The following is a 16,790-nucleotide window of genomic DNA, read 5'->3' on the forward strand; positions in this document are numbered from 1 at the left end:
TAGATTTCTAAGTTCGTCATGAGTATGTTCAAGCTTACGTAACCTTTATTCGCAAATATACATATAGATTCAAAACTCGGTTTCTTAATAAGGACAACTGACTGAATCCTTTCATACAGTATAGCCAGCAGCATCCCAGGATTTTCCATGGGCATCTTCCAGGATTTTGCTGGACATTTTGACAGCTGTCAACAATGGTGGCATAACTAGTCTCCTGCTGTGTTAATACAGTTTTGAACACATAGGCAACTTTAGTTTTGCCAACAATAATGCAGCTTAACATAATGTGACAACAAAATATTGGAATATATCAATTATTAGTTGCTATGACAACAATTACGAAAAACAAACATATGGATGACCTCAAATTTTCATTACTTTTTGTTGGAAAACTCTGACTAAAACAACCAATTTTGCTTACACAGTTCATCTTTTGTTATACTAGAAAAATAATTTATTGATTTGACTTTTTATCTGATCTAACTCTTCAGATTAGCACTGCTAGAGAAACTCACTTTAGCTGAATTTCTAACAAGTTTACTCTAAGCTTTTAAATCGCCATTTGTTTGAAAGTATGAAGTTTCACCTATATTCTCCTCAGATGTCTTTTTGAACAAAGATTTGCATGAATTTAACAAGTACAGGTACAATAAACAAAATACGTTAAATTTATTTACAATTAAAAGTCATCCTTAAGTCGCTGTTACAGCAATAACAATGAGTTACACCAAGACGCGCACAGTCCCTCCAAAAGCAGACAAGTGACTTAAATGTCTAGTAATTCGTCTCATGGCCTGACACCACGCAATGTAAGTGATTGAGTCGGGTAAATGGTCAGAGACGTGTAAGGCTACTGTCCTCCTGCCCCATTCTTCCTCCCCCAGCAGGGCAGCAGGTTGGACTAACGTCAGCCTTCGCCGTACACGTGGACCACCAGGCCGCTTTACGTTCTGTGGGATAAGCCTTGCAAAAATCATCCCACTGCCAGGTAATTGGAGGATAAACTTCCCAGACCTGATATGAACATTCCTTTGGGCATTTTGAAGTTAGGGTGTCATCTCAAAATTTTGCACTTGCCAGTTTTACATAATGAAAATTGCTGTTTGTATTGCTCATCAGAACTTGGCAGTTACATAATGCTTGAAATGGCCTACAGATCAAAATAATTTCTTCTGTTCGTTCAAAGAGGGCCATAAGAAACTCATATTAGCTTTGTAAAAATGCCTTTTCATATTGACCATAAGAATAGACTACCACTGCTACATTCATAACCAAACAATATGTGTACTGGTTTATAAACACTTCCCAGAAAGTAAACACATTCTACCTCAAGACTATAACAAACAGATGAAAAACTCAAGTTTCCCATAACATACAGCCTGTTTTTGGGTTAGCATTTAGGATACTCTAATCTTGCCCTATCTTGTAAGAATAAAACTTCATGAAAAGTTTTCTGCATGGTGCAAAAACTACAAATACAGTTTTTTGAGAATTTCTTATTCAGATTGGAAGTACATATCTTATTCCTGTTCCAGTAACTAATTACACATTCCTTCAGTTATTGAACTCCCATAATCTTTGACCATGCTGAACCCTTTACGTCAGTAATTTCCAAGAGTATACTGATCCTCTAATCTGCCAATGCTATTAAGCAAAAAATGCTTACCCAAACTGACAAGTTTTCCAAACTACACCCCACCCAAACTGCTTTAGCTTTATGCAAAACTTTTCTAACCTAACACTTCACAGGCAATACAAAAATTTCTTTCTGGAAAAAAATATATATAAAAAAAAACCTAACAGACTAGTAAGCAAGTGAAAAACTACATAACAGACTTTAAAATCCAACAGCAGCACAGGAAAAATCACAACAAAATTGAATTAACAGACTTTGTATAAAAATAGACCTCTTCCAATCTCACTATTTTCAAGATAAAATACAAAAAGCATACTGTCTAGGGAAATACTTTCAAGCCAGAACGCCCAAAAAGAGGCAGACTTATACACCGAAATAAGTATTATCAAGAATTTCTGAGCAAATATCTCATAAACTAAAGGACTTTCTTCATAAAACTTGGAACAAACTTCCCACAACTCGCATATCAACAGGACTTCCCTCACTCAAGTACTAAAAGACCTGGCCAGCTGTAAAGTAATATAGGCTAAGGCAGAAACTCATGAACAGACTTTCTATAGAATAACACACACAAGCTAACATACTTCTATAAAAAAAAAACTGGCATTTAGGAAAAAATCACAAACACTTATTGAATGCTGAGTATCAAAACACCAAAGCTGACAGACTTTCTGTGGGCAAAAACATCACACACCAACATTTTTCTCAGGACACAAGCATCACAAAGCAACAGACTCCCTTATATATATATATAATAAAAAAAAAAAACCGAACTTAAGATCGTAACAATATGTATGAATGCAAAAATACATAAAAAAAACTTCTTGAATATAAAGTATCTAACAGATACACGACATTCTAAATGTCTCAATACCCAATACAAATTTCTAAATGAAAATGTAGAAGAAAACACACCTTCCTTAATGCAATACTTCATGTAACACTCCCTTAAATCTCTAATACTCCCTACCCTTACACCACATATGAACAGACTATCCAAAGCCATCTAATTCTGATAACTTTCTGACCCAAAAAGTATGAAGTTTACCAGATTTTCTTGACCAAAATCAAGGAAGAATATGCCTTTTTAAATCACAAACTTCTGCATCAACATCCTGAAATACAAAAAGTCTCCCAGATTCATGAACCGTTAGAGATCACAAACTACCACAAATAACTTTCTGAATCCCCACTGACTCAGAATTAATATTTGTGAACATCAAACTCTTTCACTCACTACCTATATCCTGCACAGTAATCTTCAGTTACTGACTCAATGTTCAATGCACTGATATTAAGTGTTTCATCTACTAACAAAACAATCATGGTGTCCACATTACTATACACAACAGAAGAAGACAATGTTAAACTGTGCTGTTAAATTGTTGAAATACTGTAGTTCAACCAGATCACTGAGTTAACATTCTTAAGTCTCATAGGACTGGCCTGAAAAATTTATCCTTTAAATTTGGACACTCACTGAAAATATGACTGATAGGGTACTGGGTCTGATAAGCATGGCCAATTCAAAGATGGATAATGTTACTTACAAATGGTATTCTTTTAGGCATGAAGACCACGTTCCTAGCCATCTAATAATGTTGAAAAGCTTAAGAACGGCAACAATTCACTAACAGGAACAAGATTATTCAATCTAATCCAGTGATTCAACATAATGCAACTTTTATAATGGCTTAATATCTGTAGCATGAAAACCTGTTGAACAAACACTGATTTACAGTACAAATTTGAAGGGCTTCTAAATCACTTCGAGAATAAATGCAAAAGGCAAATTTTTGTTCACGTTTTTAATAATCGTAACTACTATAATGACTATATTGTAGAAAATTCTATGAAAACAGATGCATAATATTAGGTAAAGAAAACTGGTTTGCCTGCTATTAAAAACTATGACTGAACTCTACAGTCAATTTTCTTTAAATACCAAATGCACTGTCATCTGTTCATTTATGAATACCACATTCCACTTTCATTAACTAATATATAAACAAAAAAATCCAGTCATCAATATTTGCTGAATCAAACCCCCACTAACTGACTACCATCTGGATACCAAATTACCAGGATCGACCACTTTCCAAAAACAAAACACCTCTATGACGAACTATTCTTTGTGCATCCCATCTTTCTACTATCATGACCCAACATTTTTCTTTGCCCAAGGTTTAGACCATTAGGAATAAAATTAATGGATCCCATTCTGTGACAAAGCAATACACACTAAATAAAAAAAATTCTATAACAATCTATGTTTCAGAAACAAACTGGACATTGTCAAGATTCCTGTACACCAGAATTCACTGCTACAAATTAAAAACACCATTATCACAATCTCGTCACATTATCACATTGTTCTCATCAACTCTCCCAAAGAGCAAACTGTTATTATTACAGTACTCTACAAACACCAGTCTTCAGCCATTAATTTCTTATATGACTTTAATCTTTTGAATTTCAGAGTATCTTAAGTAAAGCCTCTATTAAAACCCAACCCATAATCATACAGATGAAACCCTGAATCTTGAAATCAGTTATCTTCAGATGGCTTCCTAAAAGGTAACATTTAAGTATTGTAAATTTTTGTGTGACACTGAAGAAGATCAAGACTAAGAAAATCTCTACACAAATCCATTGATATATTTCATTTGAAAATTTATGGAAGGAAAACTGAAAAATGCATCACAGGAAAACTCATAACCTACAACCTGTCCCTTCCTTAAATCGAGTTACCCAGGATCAAGTATATCAGTAAAATTCATATTCATTCCAGTGATTTCTACAATTACAAGGTCTCAGCAAGGCCTGTCAGGACAACTTTACAGCAATGAAAATAAAACCTACACCAATTTTATGTCTACACAGCAGAAAAATAAATCAACCTCAAGCCACATAATTCCTTTCACAAAATTAACCAAAACAAGACCAACTTGACTAACCACACCACAACACATTTTCGATTTGAGAGCTAACACACTTCAGTTACCTATTTTAATATATCCACTACGGGTACCAACAAACACACATAAGACACCTTCTAACACCTGTAATCAACATGAACTGAGGCAAGTATTTTGATGGCATTCAGGATTTCTGTAACTTTGTCGTGGCATGAAAGTTTCTATTTCATTTAAACTGTACTTTAATATTGATCAATCCTGAACTGGAAAGGTAACTTGAACAGGAAGATCAATTTCCTTGCTCTATTAAATGATTAGAAAAACATAATTGTAAAACTCCGAATATGCCTTTCTGACAAGTATATTTGGTAAAATAATTACCTTTCCAACATACCAAACAGGTTTGCTTTTGTCATATTTCTTCCAATATCAACAATGACACCCATTTTTGTCCAATTACTGGCAATGTTATGAATTTGAAGGCTTTCTCACACATACTTGCAAAGATGACCATTGCGGTATTTATCCCTCCTAGCTATTTCAGGTACACGAATAATGACAGCCTAAGGCGAAGAGACATTTAAGCCCCAAGCTGGTACCCCCTTTTGAAATGACAGCGAATGTCCGAAATGCATTCAAGGTATTGTTATATACTAAACCTAAGGAAAAACTTTTGACCCTCTTAGTGCTGACATATTCGGTTTATAATGTAAAAGACATCTGGCAGGATATAATGTTATATACTTATTAATTTGTAAAACAAAGTTTCATGTGAACTCCCATTAAAAAATAAAAGCAGCGGTATGTGGTAGTCAATTAAATTAAACATCAGCACAAATGTCAAATTCTAAGAGTAAATTAGCGCTGTAATTTTAATAAATATGCTCTATAAGTAAACATTTTCAATATATGAAGAAAATTACGTAATTTAAGAAACAGTAATAAAGAAGAAAGTTTAATACTTTTGGATAAAAAGCTTTTGGTGACAATTTTTCTTAAAGAAAAATAAAGGAACCTGAGGTCATACATATCAAGTCTTTTTCTACCTAACTATATAAATAAAAAACAATCATTTGCCCATACAGTAGTGATATAGTCAACTACACAATGGCTAACGTGTCTTCTGAATTTCCACTCCATAACCACAGCTTTTGCTAATTTTTCCTTAGTGTTCTACTAAATTAAATATAAAACTTATTTTCTGTAATTCTCAAACATGTTATTCACAGAGAAAATAAACTACTGTAAGATTTTGTTTTTGGTCATTACTCTATACAATATCCAATTCTGGATGTAAAACCTTATAGGGGTTGGCTTCAACACACAAGACCAAAAGCCAATCACATGTCAAGCAAGCATTTACTAAAGTACAATAGTCATGGACTTGCAAGTTAACGGTTAACTAAGGCTCCTCTCAGTGGTAACAACCTTAGGTTTTCAGTGCATAACTTGTTTTATCTGATAGACTTAGTTCTTTAGCAGCAACAGAAAACAGAAATACACCTGGAAAAACACAAGGGAAGTTGGGACTTTCTCCATCTGAGCAACTGGCTTTCAGCTTAGAATCAACTCTGAACTGGTCTCAAAAACAGGCGCCTGACCGAGTACCTCTTGCTGAAAACAAACCCCTCCTCGAGTCGCTGTAATGCTGACTCCAAGCAGTTCTTTATTTGATATCTTTAGTTTTTAACTACAAAAATATTTAGTTTTCTATACAGGCATTAACGTGAGAACTTCTGTACTTTAGCTGATCTACCTTTCATAATTATTTTTTATTTTACACTCTTAAAACTCTAGTTCTCATTTGGTCCCCATGACTAAAAGAAAGAAGCCTTCTTTTTCAAAAATATTTTAAACTACACAAAAGTAAGACACCTACCTTCTCAAAAATGGCAATTAAACAAATTAAATCATGGCACAAAACAATGACTGCTCAAAATTATAGCACACAACTTGACATTCACAACTGAATTTGGTGATGCAAGGATGAATGAGCTCAGTTTCACCACAATATCATGCCCTGACAACCTATCCAAACATCTATGACCATAACACAAACTGAACACCTATGAATAACCAGTGTGTGATGTTCTCATCCTTCTTATCTATTTTTTTTTTTAATCACTGTTCCCCATCCCTTCTCATCACAACTCCAACCCATCTTGACACTGTATCTCTTTGGCAATTTCTCCATACTATGGTATCTACACTGTACTCTGGCAATGAATCTCAATGTTCCATGTAACTTATTGTCAAAACCTTCTAACAACACTGTAAAGGGCTATTTGTGCCTTGAATTTCGGCAGACTTTATCTAGTGAGGACTATGGAGTTTTACAAACCTATGCTACAATCAACATTCGACGTACCTTAACTAATTAGATATTGTCATTATTCAAAATTTTGATTAATTACTTGGTAGCACTTAATTTTTAATTAGAAAAGTATTAAGGTCTCTTGTGCCAAGAACTCACTAACAAAGGCCCTATTTACCTTTTCTGGCTCAATGAAGGCTCAAGAGACCTGAGAGCAGAGCAAAAGCTGAAATACACAAGTTCTCATGCAACAAAATTAAATTACAACTCAGTACTACAATACTCTTTAACATAATATGTTGACCATACTACTGAAACTCCATGGGAATTATACAAGACACTGTAAGACATACATAATGATTTACAAATTAACCTACTAAAAATCATCTCTGTGTCAAGACACTGTGACTTGCAGAATTATGAAATTTATGAAACCTATGACTCATATACACACATGAACATCCCAAACTTTTATGTCTACAAATCTTCAAGCATTTGAAATATATTCTTAAAACATAACCACACACACATCGTGTGAAATTTTGTTCCTAAGCCTTCAAAACTCTTCAGTTATGATTTCACATCTGATAACAATTTGCAATCTCACTGGTTCCCCAAAAATTACCTACACTTCATACAGATACTTGGTTACATGGCAAGTCACTCTTAGGTTATGTACAACTGTAAGAAAAATTCAGTAACTACTACATATCTTCCCCATACTTTCCCCAATTCCCTACAGCCTCCTCTTACTAAGCTGTTCAATGTGTTTAACCTAACCTTAAACATGTTTTTGACTCTCAAAGGAAAACAAACCCTTCATGAAAGCCCTACGTAACAGATGTCAGTGAACTGGTCAATGGTCAATTAAATACAGTTGTGCAGTTCTTAATAACTAAACTGTCCACTGAAAAGTTAATTTCCTTTTTATAAGAAAAGGCCTGATAAATATCACATACTCTTACCTTCAAAATAAAATAAAACACTGGATAATACTAGCCCTGTATCTTAAAAAAAATACTGACTAGTCTTCAAGATATGGATCTTTCAAGAAGGTATACCTATAAAAGTAACATCAACAAAAATAAATCCTGAATATTGACTGTTTATTAATTCACAGACCAAACAGTCAACTCGGAGAAAAGTCAATCCCTTGATGAAAACAACCCATACACATACACCCCCTTAAAAACAGCCCGTCCTCTGGATTAAATTGTTTATGTACCTACACCAAATTCCTTTCACTTACCACTTTCTTCATGAGATTGCTTCTTCATTCCCATCCCCAAAATACCAATTTACAACCTTCATAGCCAGCTGTCCCTTGAAATATGCAGAGACAGCATGACAATACTACTCTTGTTAACATACTTTCCTGTATTTACATGATTAATTTTCAATCAACTGATTTTTAATGTTTGGTAAGATGCATTATTGTCATGGTAAACTTTGTAAAAATGTAAGAAAATTTCAACTGTTTGACAATTATGGCAAGTTTTGTCTACAAAACTGATCAGAACTTATAAATTAAATTCTGAATTGCTTCCTATCCTGGTGAGTTAAAATGCAAATACTGTACTTTGGTCCGTGAAATCCCTCCTTGATTAACCCTCAACTTAATGCAATGGAAGACTGATCATATGCACCAGAGCTTAGGTAATATCACAATGATGCCAGACTATTAAGAAATTCCCTCTAAATTAACTTGGATACAATTTAATAACTGCAACAAACTATGGATTAATACTGTGAGAGTGCAAGAGAAGCTTTAGCTCCAAGTCACCACCAAATAGGAATCCAGTTCAGCTTCTGTATGAAATAGAGAGGGAAAATTATTGATAATAATTTGGAATTTTGCCAGAATATGACCTACCCTATGTAGATAATGCCTTGTAAGTTATCCAAATCTATTTGTAATTATACTGACCATGACAAGAAATTTCCATAAAATCCAACTAATGAACAATTTGCTAGCAATTATATAAAAATTTATGAAAACTACTAAAAATTGGATTAGCCTACATCCCACCTCATGATAAATGGGGTGGAAATCCTTGTAATCCAATGAGTGTGCACTGAACAATTAAATAATGGATATCACACATATAAACAAATTAACCTGACAAGAATATGCTGAGTTATTTAATGTGTGATAATGAATGTTAACACAAGAAAAAATATCCTGAATCATATTAAAAAACCAGATGTACAATAAGTCAAAGTGTACCCATGACCGCCATCAGCAATGCCAAAACTATATAACCTAAAACTTCTTTAGTTACCCAATAACTAATGAGAATTTTAAGTATAAATTTATGGCACTATCTGATAACACTGCACTGATGCTAAATTATCAAACTTATGGGAAAACTGTGTATACACTCTAATACAAACTGAACTACTGATTAAACCAATATGATATTTCATTTGGAAGAATGTACCTTGTGATAAACTAAGCTACTGATGATTGATATCAAGCTGATAAATATGAGTTAAAAATACTATATCCTGCAAAACACTGAGCTACAGGATAGCTAATATTAAAATTAAACTGACAAAAATGAATGTCCAAAAAAAATAAAGACCCTGAAACATACTGAACGCACCTTGTGCTAGAAATCTGTACATTTTGGCTTTAAAATTACAAAAAACATTGTTGAACTCAATTCAACTTAGCATAAATAAACCTGATAAAGCATAGGCAAACTGCTTTAAACTTAACGCATGCTAGTTTTAACAGAGAAAAGGGGAAAAATCAAATTTTGATGACTTTCCAACATATGACAATTTGATTGTTCCTGCTTCCCCTCTTTCAATAACAATCATTAATAATTTCGAATAAACAGTGTGTTTGGTAAAAATATGCAATTTTCATAAAATACAAAACTGACTCTTGAAGTCAATGCTCTTCTTCCAGATCAGACTTGTGAAATTTGATGGTGAGAGACAAGGTGTACTATATATTCGCGTCACATCTTGGCCACTAATTTATGCTTGCATGTTCTGGATGAATTCCTGAAGAGATGAAAAACAAGTTAATGACACCTAGCAACATTAAGATACTTTAGCTTCCATCAGAGTATTTGAATACAATTAGCTATAACTAGGACTTAAAACATCTAGCAAGGGCAAAGAAAGGACAGGTGCTTTAGAACATTTATAGTGTTTTATCTATATTTTAAATTAACAATATTCAGTCATAGCTTCAGTAAATGTTAATATTATATATACTTTTCAATATTAATTTCATTAACTGGCAGGGGCTTTTTCATGTTGATTTCTGAGTTGACTATTATAACTGTTATATTCGGGCCTGGATATAACTTGATTTCTCTGCAAATCCATAAGTAGGGTCTATTGCTTTTAGAAAAGAACAATTTAATGCTCTTGTGAAACACCCAATCATACTACAGTATACAGCATTGTTTCTCAAACACCTCAGGCCGCACCTACGAAAAGCCAAAACTTTTGGGGTGTATTTTTGATTTTAATATGGAAAAATTAGTCATGAAATTTGAAAATAAGAAAATGATAAAGACGTACCTGATATAACCATTTATTTTTTAAGATATTTTTCATTTAAGTACCTTAATGTGAAACATGCTTGATGAGATGTCGCAATTTTCAGAATTTTTGCCCTCATATGTGATAAACATACTCTCATCTCTTCATCAATGTATTTAATATTTGATCGATTTCTACATTTAGTGCTAGCAGAGAAAATCCTTGTTCACAGAGATACGTTGTGGACAACTGCAGTAAAACAGTCAAAGCTTTCCTACCTACTGAAGGATCTTCTTCTTTGACTGAAATCCAGAACTGATCGGTGGGCACCTCATTCTTGATCTTTAAGCCACGATCAGTAGATAAGGTGGCCATGCCCTCCTCTTCTGTTAACGAAAAGCCAGCGTTATCGGTTGAAATGTCAGAGAAAGGGTTGTGAATCCAATCATACCGCTTGGTGAGTAATGACCGATTTAAATCCACAGAGAAAGGAAAAGGGAAAGGATTATCCATTGCTTCTGGTAGATAAAGCCACTATGGAATTTACTTTCCAGCTCAAATTTAAAAATAAGAAAATGATAAAGATGTACCTGAATTAACCATTTATTTTTAATGATATTTTTCATTTAAGTATCCTAATGTGAAACGTCCTTGATGAGATTTCGCAATTTTCTGAATTTTTGGCCTTATATGTGATAAACATACTCTCATCTCTTCATCAATACAGTACATTTAATATCTGATCTATTTTTACATTTAATGTTAGTAGAGAAAACCCTTGTTCACAGAAATATGATGTGGACAACTGCAGTAAAACAGTCAAAGCTTTCTTACCCATTGAAGGATCTTCTTCTTTGATTGAAATCCAGGACTGATCGGTGGGCACCTCATTCTTGATCTTTAAGCCATGATCAGTAGATATGGAGGCCAAGTCCTCCTCTTCTGTTAACGAAAAGCCATTGTTATCAGTTGAAATGTCAAAGAAGGTTGCAAATCCAATCGTATTGCTCAGTCAGTAATGACCGATTTAAATCCCCAAAGAAAGGAAAAGGGGAAGGATTATCCATTGCTTCTGGAAGATAAAGCCATTAAGGAATTTACTTTCCAGTTCAAAATGTCAAGTGGCAAAGACTTGACTAAGATTTAGAAACCATGTACTTGATGTCTCTGAATCATATGAAAATCAAAGCTTTAAAATATATACATATATAAATCAAATCTTTTGTTATTTTGAGGCTCACCTGGCTACCTTCCATGGCGCACTGTTTGCGAAACACTGGTATACAGTATAATGCACTACAAGTGACCAATAATATTGAGGAAAATACAGAGAAATGCCAAAATTTTCTTATAAAAGTAATGAATCCTAAAATGCTCTAATACACTGATCATAAATAGTTTAACCAGACCATTGAATTAACATTTTTAAGTCTCATTGGGCTGGCCCAAAAAGGTTTGTTCTTAATGACTGTATTAACCTTATTCAATACACTATAATGCAATGCTTAAAAATTTAATTACTGGATAAACTAAAAATTGAGGATTTTGACAATTTCTTTCAGATACTTAATAGAATTGATGTTACTGGTTGAATCTTGGACGTCATCGATACTTCTGACTAAGTGATACTCCACAATCTAGGACTGGGTCGTGTGGGTTACTCAACAAATACCTATGGGTCAGATGAGAGCAATTAATTTGAAGACGGAAAAAATGATTGCAATGTGGAGTTTTCTGCCATTAGCCAACAGTTGGCTCAATCTGTTTTGTTATTAAGATTCATTATTCCACAAAGCCTGTTACATACTGAAGATAGAAAATTGTATACGTAACAGCAAATTACTGAAACAAACAGATACATTGCTTATCTTCCTATGACAATTAATAGCTTCTCTTCAAGAATACAGTATTGGGTACCCTACTGGCACTGACAGTCCCTAACTTAAATTTCATCATTCTTTCAATTCATGACCATCATTTCTTACCAGACCACAGAACAAACCTGAAACTGCACCATTCTGGGTCTTGAAAAAATATTCACGTGTAGCTTATGTTTTATTAGCGACCAATGAGTTCTGGTAAAACTATCCCCTAAATTTGTTGTTTTGTTTCCATCTGAACAAGTACAGGTATTTCTAATCAACAGAAGTTAAAACCTTTTCCATAAACCATCTTCATGTTCAACACATCTTTTTTGGTGCCTCTTAGCTTTGCAGAATTTAAAGATTTCACTCGCAAAATGCGTACAATTTTATGAAAGGATCAGAGATGAGTTACTTACATCACGTACTTTAAAAATATTTGGTTTACAATATACTGAACTATGGACCATTAGCATCTTATACCCAAGACCCTGTCAGAACGGGCTCTAGGTGGAACAAGGTCTTGAAGTAACGATTAGTTTTGTAAAAATCTACAGTTGCTTTTATGATTTTTGCTAGTACTTTCTGGGCCTTTTCCACTGCCATATCCTTCACATGATCTGCATACCGTATATAAGCACAAGCACTTATGACCCTCAAACACAAACAACTACAAAGCCTCCTTAACAATGAATACCTGTCCCCCAAAAGCGTCATTATATATACGAGAACTGTAGTTATAACATGAATATATACCTTTTTTCTTCTCTGATGGAAAATTTCCAGGAGCATTATTATCAAAAACAATGTACCTGCATTTCAAACAATACATTTTTATTATTGTGTCTCCACGTCTCTTCACAATAACTGAATGGATACTTCTTTGAAAACACTCGGGACAGGCGACATTACTAGCAATTTCTTCTAGATGATTTCTTCTCATGGAAAGAATTTCGGTATCGATAGGTTCTTTGTTTTCTTTCGGAATATCTAATTTTCTTAGCACAGCACTGGTGGGGGTTTGTGTTGGAGCAATGGTGGAGGAGGGTGTTGATGGGGGATGGCTGGTGGATTGTTGGGAGGCTCCTCGCGTGGACAGTGTGGGATAATCAGCTGATGGTGGAAAATTGGCTGCCGCTGTTCGTCTCTCTCTATATTTTCTCCTCGCTTCTCTTGCTTTCGCCACATTTTCAGCGCTCCTTTTCAAATAGCCTTTTTTCTAGGCATCGCACAGACACTTTAGTATATAAGTAACGCTGTGACAGGCGACAATTCAAGACCTTCAATAGCAAAGCCCACACGTTACTAATTCTCGTTGTTCGGACTTGACGTCTTGAGGCCCAGCTGCCTTGACGGTTGACTACCACCGACTCGGAGCGACTCCGCTCACTGTATAAGAGTTGCTAAGCATTTATTTTATTTTTTAATATATATGCCTCTATAATTCCTTCTACATTTATATTATATGATATATACCTTAATACTATGTACATAAAAGTGTGATGGTCGAAATAATGACATTTTATAGCAAAATAATGTAGAAAAATAGTTAGAATCAATATATCACTATAAAACTTCGGGAATGAGTTGCCATGGTAAAGATGTATTCGATGTGAGGTTCACTGAAGATTGACTTTTTTCAAAATTTTTCATCAATACTGTTTTGACACCACAAGTCCAAATATAAAAGCTTCTCAATATACCCTACCCTTTTCCAAAATGTATAGATCTCTCTGGCATGGTTGTCTGGGTCTTTCGCAGGTAAGGCATATATGCCAAATGTATAATAACAACAGAGAGATAAAATCATTTCTCCCATTACAGATATCAAATAAAACCTTTTTCGTTACGCAGAATTCCAAGTCTATTACATAGGTTCACGATTGATAATGTTTTTTAAGCAATTAGAAGAAACGGAATCAGAGTTTCTATCAATATGGCATCTCATTTTGGTGGTGTTGCCAATACCTCACACACGGATCCACGTGCGTTTAAATCCACGGGTAAAGCAGCTTAGATTTTCTCTAGGGAGCACTTTGGTGGTCACGGTCATCACGGTATTATTATGTCTGGAGGCATTTCTCGTTTCTACATATACCTTGATTTCTTAACATCGTAGGTAAAGAATAAATTGGTAAGCAAGGAAATATGAAATAAAGCATAACAATAAGTTTGGCAAGAGAAAATAAACATTCGTATACAGACAGATCTCTGTCTCTCTCTCTCTTTCTCTTGGAAAGGCAAGATGTAACTGTAGCTCCGTCAAGATTTTTGAGAGAGATGAAGCGTCGCAAGGAGTCAGGGCAGAAATTCGTGTATCTCGACGAAACTTGGGTCAATCAAAATTACACTGGGCTCAAATGAAGTCTTATATGGCGAAAAAGAATACGTTCAAACTGGCAGACCTTAAAATTTTAGTGCAGGAAGCATCGAACAATGTCACGGCGGAAAACTGGAAGAATGCAGCGAGCACTTAGAGAAAATTCAAAAAGAGGATGCCCGGCAAGATGTGGCTGTAGACAAGTTGGTTGATAGTTTTGTCATCAACATAGCTGATAGCTCTGATGACTAGTTTTCTGAATAAATTATATATAAAAGAGAGGATTAGGCCTACAGGGGAAACCTCTCTGAAAAACAAAAAGACTTTTTGATTGAAAAAAGTTTGATTGAAAAAGTAGTCTTTTAAAACTTAAGATGATCGTTACTCCTCGTTATAGATAATATATAGGCGACAAAGAAGTTTATTTTAATTCGTATTTCGAAAAATGAACAAGAAATATATCACCTATTTCTATAGCATTAATTAAATACTTTTAAGTATCTAATTGTGTAATAATGATAAATGTACATCTATCTACAAGTACTGACAAAATAGATAAGGTGATCATATGTAAAAAAAAAAAAAAAAGCCGTAAGATTTAGAAAGAGAGAGAGAGAGCAGGGCGGAGTAGGAAGGAGATTAAAGTACCTGGAAATCAAAAGCCCCAAAAATCTTATAAGTATAGCCTCAGGGTTTGTCTCGAAGACATTTAAAGGTCTATCACACACGTGTCAGTAGCCTGTTTTCGTAAAACTGGCAACAGGGCAGATCTTTAAAAGCCTCGCCAGAGAGATCTATTCGTCGTGGCAAGAGTATAATTGGCTTTTAAATACATGGGAACACTACTGTTCATTCAGCAACCCCCACCACAAGTACAAACAGGCAAAATATAAAACTTGCGTATCTCAATAAACAAAGCTCTCTTAGTTCCTCTCGGTAATATACTAGCTAGTACAGTACTTTACCAACTTTCATTCCCTATTTTCTTACAATAGTTACTTTAATTTTTTCTCGAATCAGGCTAAAATTAGAACTTTTTTTAAGTCCTGTAAAATCAAACTACTCAACTCTACTTTTGGCTCCCTCCACTAAGTTCTTATCTTTTTACATTTTCTTCAAGAAACTTCATCTCATATTCATTAAGTACATAGCACACTAAGTTTTTAATTTTTACAGATCACGTAGTATTTTGGGCAGTGGTACAGGAATTAATGTACCAGTTGCATGATACTGTTCAGAAATAGGCAAAGATTTGGTCTAAATATGGCAATTTGATATCACATCTCTTCAATTTAATGAAACCTTTAGTTGTCGAGTTAAATCCTTGATCCAGAACCAAACTTTCATTACAAAATCACTCATAAAAATACGTACCATATTTCTATAACATCTACCTTTCTAAAACACCTTGTGTTAGCAATCAACTTTCTAGTAACCTAATTCAGCAAACCAATTCTTTAAAAATATCTAAATCTTCGTACAATTTTGGGTTCATGATCTTGTATACACTTAACACTCAAGCTATCACAAGTGTATGGAGGGTATTAATCCTAAATTCCTATTTTCACCATGTGTAATGAATCAGGGCCAAAATGCTAAAATGATCTTTCAACGGACAAAACCTATAGGTTCACCGGCCAAAATCAAGATACTGTATATAAATTTCATAGAGCTTTTTTCTGAACCTTTCCAAGCTTGCTACTAATTTTACTGAATATATTTAAAGACCCAGAAATTAATTTACATCACATAAATACGAGATACTTTACGTATACCTGAAAAATAAAATTAGTGTCATTACACGATTTTCATTATTATTGTATAGGTGACTCAAGATAGGTTCTCATGGCTGAACTGAAGAAAAGTCTCAGAATTTCTCAAGAAATAGAACACAGAATACCTGACCTGTATACCTGAAACTGTGGAGAGGATTCTTCTATTGGTCTTGGGAAGGGCTCTTGACCAGTTGCCTGAAATTGGGGTTCAAGAAGGGTCAAGTAGTCTCACTCCACCCTCAAAATTTTAAGTTGCCAATCCCTTTCGATGAGAAACACTGTGTTCCTCAAATGACAGCTGAAGATCAACCATGACTGGAAAAAAAAGAATGGAAATTATTAGGAAAACCTCAGCTACTTTAGCAGCTAGTAGTCTTAGGTGACAATAAAGATACTGTAGTGATTATATGAATATGAGCAACTAGATTCAGGTTTGGGTATAGCCCACCTGCAACAAGGGC

The 16,790-nt window shown here is 34.3% G+C and overlaps 1 long non-coding RNA gene across 2 annotated transcripts in view; it reads right to left on the minus strand.

Moving 5' to 3' along the window:
- Nucleotides 1–16,790, minus strand: part of LOC136831557 (uncharacterized) — a 31,569-nt gene continuing 14,779 nt past the window's right edge. For both annotated transcript variants that reach the window (XR_010850926.1, XR_010850925.1), the window contains exons 2-5: nucleotides 16,468–16,644; nucleotides 11,207–11,314; nucleotides 10,651–10,758; nucleotides 1–9,883 (exon numbers count right to left, since the gene is read on the minus strand). This is a non-coding gene — a long non-coding RNA (uncharacterized lncRNA). The remainder of the gene's footprint in view (nucleotides 9,884–10,650; nucleotides 10,759–11,206; nucleotides 11,315–16,467; nucleotides 16,645–16,790) is intronic.

Source organism: Macrobrachium rosenbergii, chromosome 48 (assembly GCF_040412425.1).
Source record: "Macrobrachium rosenbergii isolate ZJJX-2024 chromosome 48, ASM4041242v1, whole genome shotgun sequence".
Taxonomy (NCBI): Eukaryota; Metazoa; Arthropoda; class Malacostraca; order Decapoda; family Palaemonidae; genus Macrobrachium; species Macrobrachium rosenbergii.